Here is a 15088-nt window from a genome sequence, read left to right on the forward strand (position 1 = left end):
AAAAATTACTCTAAATATTCTATTACTTTGTACACTCTTCTATCAACTTTTAAAAATTGAATTCTACTCTGCACACTCTTTAAAATACAAAAAAGTCCTCATCTAAATGTTTTAAATTAGTTATCTTTATTTACTGTTCATACTCATGAAAGTATTATCCACACCAAGAAAAAAAATCCAAACACTTATTTTTTTTAATAAAGAAAATTTAATTATTTAGTTAGACAATCAATTATTACATTATCAATAAAAAAAAGTTGAAGTTACTTGCCTTAACCACTGTACATGAATTAATCAATTTAATAAAAATGGCTGGCTCCAATGATTTCAAATCTATCAAAGTTAGTCACCATACAACCAATTGTTGGATTTTTTAATTTAGCATTGTTGGATCCTTAATCCAACGTTGGACTTATATATGAATAATTATGTATTGCATACTGTCATATAAAGCTAAGTCCAATTAAAAGTGATTTATTAAGGTTTTCGATTATGAGTTTTAATATATTTAACATGGTGTGAGCCTTTAATGTGAAGAGACTTAAAAGTAATTTCTATTTCTATGATAGGCTGAAATAGGAATACCTAATAACAATAGAAAAAAAATTATCTATATAAGTGATTATGCTCCCCAAGTCACACATATCTTTCTATTCTTTTTGAAATCCCATCATCAAAGAGAGAGCGCAGAAAAAATTAAAGGACTATCTAGGAGAACATGTTGATCTGGAAGACTAACCACATAACTCTAGAGAGTAATTCAACGTTATGGATTTAGGTACGCTTTCGCATAATTTGTTATTAATTCTTAGTAATATAACATGAATGTTCCTTGGTTATAGGTGATGGTTTTCACCAAAGGATTTCTTGTTTTAAAAGTGGTATCAAAGCATCTTCATGTTGAATCATTGAGAATTAAATTTATTTTCAATTAATGATTTAATATTTGGTCTTCTTGAATATGTTATCATTGAATTTGAGAAGAAATTGTGTTTTTTTCTAAATAAAATAAATTCAAAATTCTAGAAATTTTGTTTGGGAAAAATTCGGTTTGTTTTTCAAATGGAGGTTTTGTGGCGGGCTTCAGTTGCTGCCATGACTAGAGTTGTGAATTCGGCCGTTGGAACGCTTCAACCAGCAAGCTTGATAAAGGAAAATTGAGGGAAAGTGGCGGTCATGGCCACCACTCATGGCTGTCGCATAAGGAACCAAAAAAAAAAAAACAGTGGCTGAACGATTTAGGCGCAGGCAGCAAGCATGCTGCAGCCACTAGGCCGTGGTACATAAGCTATAAGCGGCGGCTATGAGAAACAAAAAAAAAAATGAAAAGGGAGAGGCGCAGATGCTACGCCACACCAGTAGAAAGCCGCGACGACCAGGATGCAGCGGCAACCATGAAGAAGAAAAGGAAAAGAAATTCTAGGGTTTTCAAAATTTTAGGGTCGGTTTAAGATCAATTAATTCAAAACCGGTCAAAGTTTGACTGGTCAACATTTGACAGTTGATAGTTGACTAGTACAACCACTCATTTTTCATAAATTCATTTTCTGAAACATCTTCTTCATAAAGTAATTTATGAAATGCATGCGTTCAGTGCAACTTATGTCATAACATTTGAAGTTCTTAGATGTACAATAGAATCAACACTCAACACTATTTAAGGACAACAATCTTTAATATAGCCAGCAGTGCCGTCCATACAAAGATTAAAGAAAATGGAATTATAGTATAGGCGGTAGAGTCGACCGTAACATAATTAAGTATCATAGATTAAGCGGCATTGTCGACCATATAAGGATAAGTAAGAAATTACTAAAATATAGGTGGCATAGCTGTTCATGTAAAAATTTAGATCATAACCAACCACATCATAGTAGCCGTCACAAGATTAAGAATTAGTTAAAGTTGAAGTTAAGTATAAAAAGAATTTTTTTCCTACATTGCAGTTGAACTGATACTTACCTCTTGACTTTGACTTCTCTAGACCTTTCTAAATTGAGGATTCTTGGTGTTATGACTTAGAGTAGAAGATGATGAAATTTCTAAATTGCATTGAAAATGAAAGGGGGTAGGGGGTATTTATAGAATTTCTTAAGGCTAATGGATGGCTAGAATTTTGCCACCATAACTCTTGATCAATGGTTGAGATTATCCTTCATAAATATCTTACTAAATTCTAGAATTCTTAACTATCTCTACAAACTTCTCTTACATCATCACTTATGTCATCATTACTTAGAATTAAATATTTTATATTATTATTATTATTATTATTATTATACTTAAGGGAGCTTATTAGCTTAAAGCAAATTCTATTATATTTAATTTAGAAAATTGTACCTCACATGTCCTCCCCCTTTTAAGAAAATTTCGTCCTCGAAATTTACTCACTGAATAGCTCAGGATACTTATTCTTCATCTCTTCTCCACATTCCCATGTTGCCTCCTCCATTGATCTATTTCGCCATAATATTTTAACTAAAGGGATCCACTTGTTTCTTAACTCCTTTATCCCTCTATCAAGAATTTGAATTGGACGTTCTTCATAGGTTAAGTCTTCTTCTAGTTGAAGAGGCTTATAATCTAGCACGTGAGAGGAGTCTAGAACATATTTCTTTAGCATGGATATATGAAAGGCATTGTGTATTCTTGATAATGATGGTGGGAGGACAAGATGGTAGGAAACATTCTCGCATGTTTGAGTATTTCAAATGGCCCAATAAACCTCGGACTTAATTTTCCCTTTTTCCCAAATCTCATTAATCCCTTTATTGGGGCAGCTTTTAGAAATACTTTGTCATCAACTTGAAATTCCAAAGGCCTTCGCCTCTTATCCGCATAACTTTTCTGTCGACTTTGAGCTGCCTGCATTCTTTGATGTATTTTCTCGATCGCTTCAGATGAGGTAACAATTAAGTCAAGTCCAAAATACCTTTGCTCACCCATCTATCCCAATGAATAGGCGATCTACATTTTCTACCATATAGAGCTTTGTATGGTGCCATGTCGATTCTTGCTTGGTAATTATTATGTAGGCAAATTCAGCCAATGGTAAATACTTGCTCATGATCCCTTGAAAGTCCCTTGCAACATATCTTCGAGCGTCTGAATCGTTCTTTCTAATTAACCGTTTGTTTGAGGGTGAAATGTTGTACTAAATTTTAATTTTGTCCCCATAGCCTTATGTAACTTTTCCCAAAATGTCAAGGTGAACCTTGCATATTGGTCATAAATAATAGAAACAGGTACACCAAGTAGTCTTACTATCTCCTTTATGTATATTTCTGCAAGCTGGTCCATGATGTATGTTATTCGAATAGGTAAGAAGTGAGCAGACTTTGTGAGTCGATGGACGATCACCCAAACAAAATTATGCATTTTTGCAGTCCTTGGAAGACCAATGATGAAGTCCATTGTGATTTCTTCCCACTTTTACTGAGGAGCTTGATTGGATTCTAAAAGTCCTGCTGATCTCTGGTGCTCTGCTTTGATTTGTTGACAAGTGAGACATTTTGCTACAAACTTAATTATATCCTTCTTCATTCCAGACCACCAATAATGCATCTTTAAGTCTTTGTACATCTTTGTTGTTCCAAGATGAAGTAAATATGGGGTTGTGTGAGCTTCAAGTAGAATTTCTTTCTTTATATCTTTATTATCTGGTACACATATCCTGTTCTTGAACAAGATGATTCCCTTCTCTGACTTCTGAAATGACGTCTCCTTTCACTTGGCTTCTATCTTCAAGTTCTTCAAGTAGGAATCACTTTCCTGCCCTTCCTTAATCTTTTCTAATAAGGTCAAGCGAAGTGTCATGTTGGCTAATTTTCCTGGTACTGGCTCGATCTCTACTTTGCATATATTATTTTGTAATGGCTTAGGTAGAATCCTTAAAGCCGACAGGCTTGACTTTCTACTTAGTGCATATGCTATCACATTTGCTTTTCCAAGATGATAGTTTATTTCGCAGTCGTAGTCCTTGTCAAGCTCTAGCCAACGCCGTTGTCGCATATTCAACTCCTTTTGTGTAAATAAGTATTTGAAGATCTTGTGATCAGTGTAAATTTTACGATGCGCCCCTATTAAATAGTGACGCCATATTTTTAATGTGTGCACCACCGCTGTCAACTCCAAATCATGCGTTGGATAGTTTTTCTCATACTCATTTAATTGTTTGGAAACGTATGCAATGACTTTTCCATTTTGCATGAAAACGCATCCTATGCCACTTTTGGAGGCATCGCTATAGATGACATATTCCTCAGAGTTGTTAGGAATGGCTAAGATTGGAGCGGTAACCAATCGCCGTTTTAGTTTTTGAAGCTTTCCTCACATTCTTGCGTCTACACAAACTTTACATTTTTTTTTGTCAATTGGGTTAATGGCATTGCAATCTTGGATAACCCTTCTACAAATCTTCGATACTATCCAGCCAAACTCAAGAAGCTTTTGGTTTTTCTTGTATTAGTTGGCCTGAACCATTGGCTCACAGCTTTCACCTTCGAGGGTCTACTGAGATTCTATCTTTAGACACGAGTGTCCTAAGAATATAACACTTTCAAGCTAAAATTCACATTTCTTGAATTTTGCATAAGGTTGCTTCTCTTTTAAGGTCTGAAGAGTGATTTTTAGATACTCAGCATGCCCTTCCTTTGTTCGTGAGTATGTGAAAATGTCGTCAATGAACACCACTATAAATTTGTCTAGGTAATCTTTAAATACCATGTTCGTGAGATCCATGAACACTGCTGGGGCATTAGTTAGACCAAATGGCATGACGACAAACTCATAGTGTCCATAATGTGTTCTAAATGCTATTTTAGGAATATTTGCTTCCCTAATTCTTAACTGGTGATATCTTGATCATAGATCAATCTTTGAAAATACTGATGCTCCTTGTAGTTGATCAAACAAGTCATCGATGCGCGGAAGTGGGTACTTGTTCTTGATAGTCACCTTATTTAGCTCTTGATAGTCTATGCACATTCGCATTGATCCATCCTTCTTTTTTACAAATAGTACTGGTGCTCACCATGGTGAATGACTATGTAGCTTTTGTCTAGTAACTCTTACAATTGACTTTTTAACTCCTTTAATTCTAATGGGGCCATCCTATAGGGCGCCTTTAAAATTGGGGCAGTTCCTGGTAACAAATCGATTTTAAATTCAATTTCTCGATCCGGTGGCAATTCTAGGAGTTCTTCAGGAAAGACCTCAGGAAATTCGTTCACCACTAGAATATCTTCCAACTTTGGTCTTGGCTCTTCTGTTTCGACGATCACACTTGCTAAATACCCTTCATATTCTTCATTTAATAGTCGAGTTGCTTTTAAGACAGAGATGACATACATTCTTTTTTCTTTGTATTCTCCTTTTAATGTAAATGATTCCTTTTGTGGTGGTCAAAAAGTTACTTCATTTTTCTTACAATCTATCTTGGCATGGTGCTTTGATAGCTAATCCATGCCAAGAATTACGTCATAGTCATGCATCTCTAGGATTATTAGGTCAACACATAGTTCATGACCACTAATGCTGACCTCGCATGTCTTAACTAATTGTCCCGAGTTCAATACTGCACCTGATATTACTGAGGGGTTTCCTTCCGATCTGTCTTGGTCAGTGTAAAAACTTGAGCATTAGCTTTTCTTGTTGTGTACCATTCTCTGGGCAGTCCTTAATGAAGTGTCCTTCCCTTATACATTTGAAACATGTTTTGGTATTGGCTCGACATTCCTCAGGGTGAGTTCTGCCGCACTGGTTGCACCTTGGCTTGTGTAGAACTTCCTTCTAATGATTCTTTAGGCGTTTTCTTTTATTCTGATCTTGGACCACCGACGCTCCCTTTCTCATATTATTATTTTACTGTTGTCTTTCGTGGTTAGCTACAAAGTTCCCCTAATCCACATTCCTTTGTTTCTTTGTTTTTCTTTCTTTTTTTCTTCATCTGCTTGTTCAATTACCCAGGCTTGATCAATGATTTCGTTGAAGGAAGCATCACGAACTCCAGTCATCTTTAAGTCTTTGCGCAATCCTTGCATAAAATGGTCCTTTTTCAAGTCTTATGTTGCGACCATATGTGGGGCGTATCGAGAGAGCTCATCAAATTTTTGGATGTACTCTAGCACAAACATCCTTCCCTGTTGTAAATAAACAAACTCTCTTCTTTTGACTGAGCAAACGGTCTCTGAAAAGTATTTGTTATAGAAGTGTTATTTAAATTCCACCCATTACATCGTTGCTTCATTATGAATTCGTTTGATAGAGTCCCACTAGTATTTTGCCGCTCCTCGTAGCATAAAGGAGACATAAGTGACTTTTTCCTTTTTCTGGCACTTTGGCTACTTCTATCATTCTTTCTATGGTTCGTAACCATTGGTCTGCTACGATAGGATCTACACCTCCTTCGAATGTGGGTGGATTTAATCTTCTAAATTCACTCCCTGCGTTGTTTATTTCCCGAGCATGTTCATCTCTTCTAATTTCCCTTTCCAAGAGTCGTGCTACAATGTCTATAAGTCGATCAATTGTAGATTGCGCCCCTGAAGTTCCTTCTACCCTTCTGCTTCTGTTACCCCTAGTACTTGACATCTCAACGAGTGTTTAATCTATTTTCTACGTGTCAGACAAATCAAATGTAAAATTTTTCCATTTATCTTAATTTCAAGTTTTAACTAAAAAGTTGAGCCTTATCCTTTCCTTTGACTTGTGCATATGGATGGTCTACAAAATGTTTTAAACCTTGGGCTCTGATACCAATTTGTAAGACTCCACTTTTATAAAAAATAATTTATTTTGGAAATATTTAAAACCTCATTCCTTGTTTAATATAAATACAAATTCTAAAAAAAAAGTTTTACATAGCAAGCATTAACTTTCTTACAAAATATAGGAGACATGCAGATATTTTCCAAAAACGTTATTATTACATAAAGATAAGATATTTATTTTTTTTGATAGAAACAGAGTTGTGCCCATCTTAGAGCCCAATGTTTGATATGCCCATATGCACCTCGCCTTGGTTGGGACTTAGCGTCAGCTTACCCTAGTCATTGTTACTTGCAATGTAAGGACTTTATGAGCTAATACACAATAAGATAACATCTTGATGCATGTATAAATTATTATGCATATAAATAACCATATTAAGTTTTTAAAAGAAAATTAGAAAATACAAAACAACTTAGTTAGGGCCTTAGGTATGTTGTACCACAAGGCTAGCATTCTTATTCTTTAAAATAACATGCCCTTGGGCCTAATTAGTTGATCTTTTGGGCATTACGTATCGCCATCCCCAAAAGATTTACCTTTTACTAAACTTGGAGGGCTTGCCCTCCTTGGAAACTTTGCCACCTGGTAGTACAACAAGTCATTTTTCATAAATTCGTTTTCTGAAACGTCTTCTTCATAAAGTAATTTATGAAATGCATGCGTCCAACTCAACTTATGTCATAACATTTGAAGTTCTTAGATGTACAATAAAATCAACACACAACACTACTTAAGGACAACAATCTTGAATATAGGCAGCAGTGCTGTCCATACAGAGACAAACAAAATGGAATTATAGTATAAGCGACAGAGTCGACCATAATATATTTAAGTATCATAGATTAGGCAGCATTGCCAACCATATAAGGATAAGTAAGAAATTACTATAATATAGGCGGCATAGCTGTTCATGTAAAAATTTAGATCATAACCAACCACATCATAATAGCCATCACAAGATTAAGAATTAGTTAAAGTTAAGTATAAAAAAAAAATTTCCCTACATTGCAGTTGAAGTGTTACTTACCTCTTGACCTTGACTTATCTAGACCTTTCTAAATTGAGGATTCTTGATGTTATTACTTAGAATAGAAGAGGATGAAATTTCTAGACTGCATTGAAAATGAAAGGGGGTAGGGGGTATTTATAGGATTTCTTAAGGTTAATAGATGACTAGGATTTTGCCATCATTATTCTTGATCAATGGTTGAGATTATCCTTCATAAATATCTTACTAAATTTTAGAATTCTTAACTATCTCTACAAACTTCTCTTACATCATCACTTATCTCATTGCTTATTTTATCCTTAGAATTAAATATTTTATATTATTATTATTATATTTAAGGGAGCTTATTAGCTTAAAATAAATTCTAAAGTGAATGGTGAAGCTCAAGGATTTGAATCTTGGATCGAATTACTCTCACAAGTAAGTTTAAAGTTTATTGCTTTTAATTACATGTTTGTAAATTGTATTTTCTATTGATTATTTTCATTCCATATTTATTTGTATTTTCTATTGATTATTTTTGTGCAAATTCATATTTTATTTATACTTTTTAATCTCTACTACTTTTTATACAATAGGGAAGAATACCTATTTATATACATTAGACCTTAGGAAAAATTGGTAAAAATAGCTAGGATATTGCAAATAAGTATCCCTAAAAATTAGGGACTAAATCTCCTAAAATCTGGTGTTTATGAAAATAGTCAACACACAACTGTAGAATACGACTAACATCCACAACAATAGTCAACACACAGCTGTAAAATACAACTGACATTTGCGACAATCCCCCTCAAGCTGGAGCATAGATGTTCTCCATGCCCAGCTTGCATACAAACTCTTTAAACTAGTGTCTAGGTATTCCTTTTGTCAACACATTTGTAGTTTTGTCCTATAGGAATATACACCAAACAAATAACTCTAGTTTCCAGATTCTCTTTAATGAAATGCCGGTCTACTCCACATGTTTTGTCCTGTCATGATGGGCAGGATTATGAGAAATATTAATTGCTGCCTTATTGTCACAGTAAAGTTGCATAGGATTGTTTTTTATTAATTGTTGTTCTTTAAGAACATGTTTTATCCACCTAAGCTCACATACTGTATGTGCTAGTGCTCGAAACTCTGCTTCTGCACTACTTCATGCCACTACAGTTTGCTTCTTGCTTCTCTAAGTCACAAGGTTTTCCCACATCTTAGTACAATAACATGTTGTAGACTTCATATCCATGACATTTCCAGCCCAATCTATATCAACAAAAGCTTCTACATTTTTTTTCTCCTTTCTCAAAATAAAATCCCTTTCCTGGTGTTGACTTCAAGTATTGAAATATCTGATTTACTGCCAATTGAACATCTCTTGGAGAGTGCATAAAACTGGCTCACTAGGTTAAACTGCAAAAGCAATATCAGGTTTGGGTATGGGAAAAAAAAAATAAATCCCCCCTGCTAGTCTTTTGATATCCAACCTTTCAAAAGGGGTGCCCTATTTTCTTCAAAACCCAACTTGTGTTTTTGGTGTCAACTAGTGTGGCAGTAGGTTTACAGTTAGTCATGCCAGTTTCTTTTAGCAAATCTAGAGTGTATTTCTGCTGTGTAGCTAGAATACCTTTAGCTCTTCTAATTACCTCCATTCCTAGAAAATAATGTAGCGCTCCAACATCCTTGATTTCAAATTCACAAGCCAATTTTGCATTCAATCCTTCCAGCTCTTCTTTGTCATCCCTTGTTAGTATAATGTTGTCAACATACACGATCAAAATACTAACTTCCCTTTTTTAGACCGTTTGTAGAACATAGTGTGATCAGCTTGCCCTTGAGAGTATCTAGAGTCCTTCAAGACTTTCCCAAGTCAGTCGAACCAGCCCTAGAAGACTATTTAAGGCCATAAAGAGACTTTTTTAACCGACAAACTATTCCAATGGGTCTTTTTTCTTCGAAACCAAGTGGCAATTCCATGTAAACTTCCTCTTCCAATTCTCCATTCAAGAAGGCATTCTTGATATCAAGCTGGTTGAGAGGCCAAATCCAAATTTGTAGCAAGAGAAAGAAGGATCTTTACAGTATTAAGCTTTGCCACTGGAGCAAAAGTCTCTAGGTAGTCCACCCAATAGGTTTGTGTGAAACCCTTCGCCATGAGCCTTGCTTTATACCTGTCCACACTTCCATCAGTCTTACATTTGATTGTAAATATCCACTTTGCACCCCACAATTCTCTTGTCTTTAGGACTTGGTACAAGGTTTCATGTGTTATTCTTTATTAAGGATGCCATTTCTTCTTGAACAATTTTCTTCCACTCATTTAACTCAAAGGCTTTATAGATGTTTCTTGAAATAGTGGTATTAGATAGATTGGTCATAAAACTCCTATACTCCTTGGATAGATTTGCATATGACAAAAAACTTGTAGATAGGATGTTTGGTACAATTTCTCACTCATTTCATTATTGCAATAGGCAAATCTATCAACTTCTGAGCTTCATTCTTAACATACTCAGTAGGTGAGTTTTGATCCTCCCTTAGTTTAGATCTTGCTTCGTGAATAGACATAAAACTCTCCTATTGGTTCCTCCAAACATAAATTGGCTTTTATCCCTTCATTCCCTAGTGACACTATTGGTTGATTAAGTTCTATGATGTGAGGTAGGCTAGGATGAGTGTCTGGACTAAGTGAGGAGGTATTTGGTAGATTGGGTTCTAGGCTAGAATTACTAGGAAAATTGGGTTTTAAGATGAAATTATCCGGCATATTGGGTTTTAGTCTGGAACTACTGGGCATATTAGGTTCTAGGTTGGAATTACTAGGCATCTTGGGTTCTAGGCTAGAATTATTAGTCGGCTGAGAGACTAGTGTAGTGACCTCGGTTTAGATAGGTTCTAAGATGTCAAGAAGATCCCAAGAAATATATTTTCTCAAATTCTGCCCCTAAAGAGAATTACTTGGGTAAAAAGGTTGATTTTTAAAGAACTTGACATCCATGGTGATGAATTATTTTTTTGTAAGAGGATTATAACACTTGTACCCTTTCTTGGTAAGAGAATATCCTAGAAACAGACACTTGATGGCTATAAGAGACAGCTTTGTTCTTTAAAGACTTGGAAGATATACAAAGGCTGTACAGTCGAAAGTTTTGAGTGCAAGATTAGAGGTAACAAGGTTATTTTATGGGTAACTGTCAAGAAAAACAGAAATAGGTGCCTTGAATTTAAAAACTCGAGAGGGCATACGGTTTATGAGTTTAAATGCTGTAAGAATGGCCTTTCCCCAATATATTTTTGGTACATTAGTTGTGAACATAATGGCCCTAGCAACCTCTAAAAGGTGTCTGTTTTTACGTTCTGCAACCCCATTTTGTTGTGGTATTCTAAAACAAGAACTTTGGTGGACAATTCCTTGTTGTGACATGTAACTTCTTAAAATAGAATTGAAATACTCAGTTTTATTATCTGTACGGAGTACACAAATGTTAGTTAGGAACTGATGTTAGTTAGGAACTGAGTTTGTACCATGGCATGGAACTGTTTAAAAGTTTGTCCAGCTTCAGATTTTTCCTTTAAAAGGTACACCCAAGTGGTCATAGAGTGGTAATCTATGAATGTAATGAATCATTTTGCTTTTGACAGGTTGTTAATCCTTGAGGGACCCCAAATATCACTATGATTAAAAGAGAAAGGTTGGGATGGTTTATAAGTATGGACAAAAAATGAAACATGTGTTTGTTTAGCCATTTGACAAAAATCACAATCTAATAAACTCAAATCTTTATTTTTGAATAAGGAAGGAAACAAGGCTTTTAGATATGGAAAAGTAGGATGGCCTAACCTATAGTGCCACAACATTATTTCAGAAGAAACACATTCACATTGAGAGACTTAAGCTTGTCCTTTCACGGGCCTTTATTCTCGAGATAGTACAACCCTTCATATTCATTTGCATTCCCAATCATCCTCCCCAAGTTTGGATCTTGAAATAGACATTTAGAACCACAAAATTTAGTTACACAGTTTGTGTCCTTAGTAAATTTACTAACTAAAAGAAGATTACGTTTAAGATTTGAGACATGTAAAACTGAAAAAAAGCGTCAGACAATTTGATAGTTTTATTGTTCTTTTTCCAGCAAAATTGGATAATGATCCATCAGCAATCCTCACTTTATAATTACCTGGACATGGAGTGTAACTAGAGAAAAATTGAGAAGACCCTGTCATATGGTTTGAGGCCCCTGAATACACAATTAATCTAAGGACTATTTTTGATGGATTGGATGCTAAAGGTTGATGGGTTACCTGTATGGGCTACATGACAGGTAGAGGAGGTCATATCATTTCCTTTCGCTTGTCGATTTTGTATGAGGACCTACTGCAGCATCTCAAATTAATCTTTTGTGAGGGAAAACTAATTAGTTTTCTCTTTCACCATTCATGTTGCGTAAATTAGCAAGTGTACTAGTCGGCACAAGTAATATAATGAAGAGTAGAGTATCATCCCACAGTGATTGTATATCCTATTAGTTACCGAAATTATTCTAACCCTGCTTTATTTGAACAATCGATTAGGCGAATTTAGATTAAAGTTAAATAAAATAAAATAATTAAAAATTAAATGAAGATGCAAGCAGTAATAGAAATCACCAAGAGATTAAAACACTAGGACATTCGATTTCACCATAACCAATCCAATTTAATCCTCCATCTATGCTATTAAAGTTTATTACCCATGTTGACAGTGAATTTCCTTAATTTATTCAATATCCTCTCTCGAGTAATATCAAAAATATCTCCACATATCAACCCACTATATCTCTATGTGAATTTAAATATGCAAAGATTTATTAAGTTCTATGGAAATTCTTAGAGAAAACTGCACGAATCACGTTGGCACATCTCTGTCTTTCGTTCAATTCATGGCATCCATTACACAGAGCAAAAATACATAAATCTCCTCTCGGTCTCATTATGTATCCTCAAATCATTCAAATATTGGCCAGATATTTAAAAGCATTAAGCACAATAATGAACACTCAATCATGGAATAATTAATTAAAAATAACATAGATTTATGGAAGTATATCTTCATAGTTAGGCTACATCGTAGCCCTAGTAAAATAAATTAGTTCATGGGAATATAAAGAAAATTCATTAATTTAATTAGAAACATTCAAGCAAGATAATATAGAAGAGGAAAAGAAAAACTTAAGAATTAATGTGTCTTCCTCCTGCTCCAAATTATTTATGCTGCTCTCGGTTTTGCTCAAAACTTGCGGCTGTTGCTCCTCTTTATTTTCGCTTGGCTGCTATATTTCTCCTTGTGCGGCTGCCTTTCTTCCCTTTTATAATGTTGTGGTTTCTTCCAAATCCTTAAAGGAAAAGGATTGCAAATCCAGCCCACGAATCCTTAAATGAAAAGAATTAAAAACAAGAGCCCAACCGCCTATTTCATTCCTAAGCCAATCAGAATTAAAAGCAAAAGCCCCTCCATGTGTTGCATGCCATATTCTCTTTGTAAATGAATTCTTCAATGCTTCCTCCATGTGTTGCATGCATGCTTAATGATTAATTAAATTAAATCCTTTGTGATTTATTCCAATTAATTCTCTTTATTTCTTTCCTTTTTTTATTCCTTTAAGTGGATTTCCTCCTGAATGTTCCGATTTATTCTTCTTTAATCCCATATTGTACCTAAAATAATAAAATATAAAAATTAAAATAAAATTAACATAATAAAACATAAAATTAAGTTATGGAAGCATTAAAATAATAGATAAATTATGAGCACATCAATTCCCTTTGCTTTCTGCTGGTGTTTTGGTTTCCAATCTGCTGGTTTTCCATGAAGCTTCTAGTATGAGTCTCGGGTACGTCTTTTCTTGTGGCAATAGTCACAGCAGGGACGTTCTCTATGGTTTTGTCCTTCATGGTCAGTTAAGTGATCCGTCCTTTTGGTCACCAACGCTAATCTCTCTGTCTCGGGTTCCTTCACAGTCCCCTTATAACTCGCTTTCTACTTTCTTGGCGCCTCACCTCAGCAAAAGCTTCTCAAATGGAGGGTAGAGGATTCTTTCCCAGTATTCTACCATGAACTTCATCAAGTTTTTGAAATTCTAGTTATGCAACCCAAGAGGGGGGGTGAATTAGGATTCTAAAAATCAATCAATTCTAAAACAAAACTCAATGCAAATCTAAAACGAATTTAAAGCAATAACAAATAAATTTATCACAATATAAAAAGATAAGGGAAGAGAGATTCAAACACGGGGATTTTTACGTGGTTCGGCCAACCTCGCCTACGTCCACGCCTCCAAGCTTTCTGGGCTTGAGGATTCCACTAAGCAAGCTTCAAAGGCTTCAAAGGCTTACACTTGACTTCTAAGGTGTCAATAAACTTTTACAACAAGAGATTATCCCCAATCTCTTAACCTAAGTGTATCCCAACAATTACAATTACTCAAAATAAAAATTATAAATTTTTTCTTTACTCGCACAATGCTTAAGATTACAAATCAATGCCCAATATGTGAATAAATGAAGTAAGAATGTGTTTAAAGCTCTATGATGATTGAATTTTCGATTGTAAGCTCAATGATCCTGTTATGATCAACCTCTGTTTAAATTTGAGTGAGCTTATTTATAGTTGGAGCTGAAAAATAGCCGTTACAAACTGTCTGCCAGTAAACGAATCGCCGTTAACCATTAACAGCAAACCGTTTTTTCTGGTCAAAGTTACCATTGAGCCAGATTTCAAATTAACGGTTGACCGTTTGTGATTACCCTTTTGCCGTTAAATTCCATAGACCTGCAAAACAAACTCCGGTTATCCATTCTTACTAAACGGTTAAAGATTAACAAGGAAAAACATTCTGGAATTTATCGGTTAGTTGTTTGATGTTAACGGTTCATCGGTTATTTCCAGTGACTTGCAAAAACGAATTAACCTTATCCGTTTATGATAAACGGTGCAAGATTAGCATATGCTTCCAATATGGAATATACCGGTTAACCGTTTATAAATAAACGGTTCACCGTTTAATTCCAGTGACCTTTTCAACATATTATTGTTTTCCGTTTTAGCTAAACAAAAATTGCAAGGGATCATTTTTCAATTTGAGTTTATCAATAATCCATATTTCATTAACATAATAGGAATGATTATAAGGCTTTTATTTATTAATGAATAGCTCCATTATTTTAATCAAAGTCATTTAAAGTTTGTTATTATCAAAATCAATACTATGAACATATTCAAGTTAACATTCTCCCCCTTTTTGATGATGATAAATTTCTTTTAATATTTTGTTCCCCCTTAATATA

Source organism: Citrus clementina, unplaced genomic scaffold (assembly GCF_000493195.1).
Source record: "Citrus clementina cultivar Clemenules unplaced genomic scaffold, Citrus_clementina_v1.0 scaffold_3, whole genome shotgun sequence".
Lineage (NCBI taxonomy): Eukaryota > Viridiplantae > Streptophyta > Magnoliopsida > Sapindales > Rutaceae > Citrus > Citrus x clementina.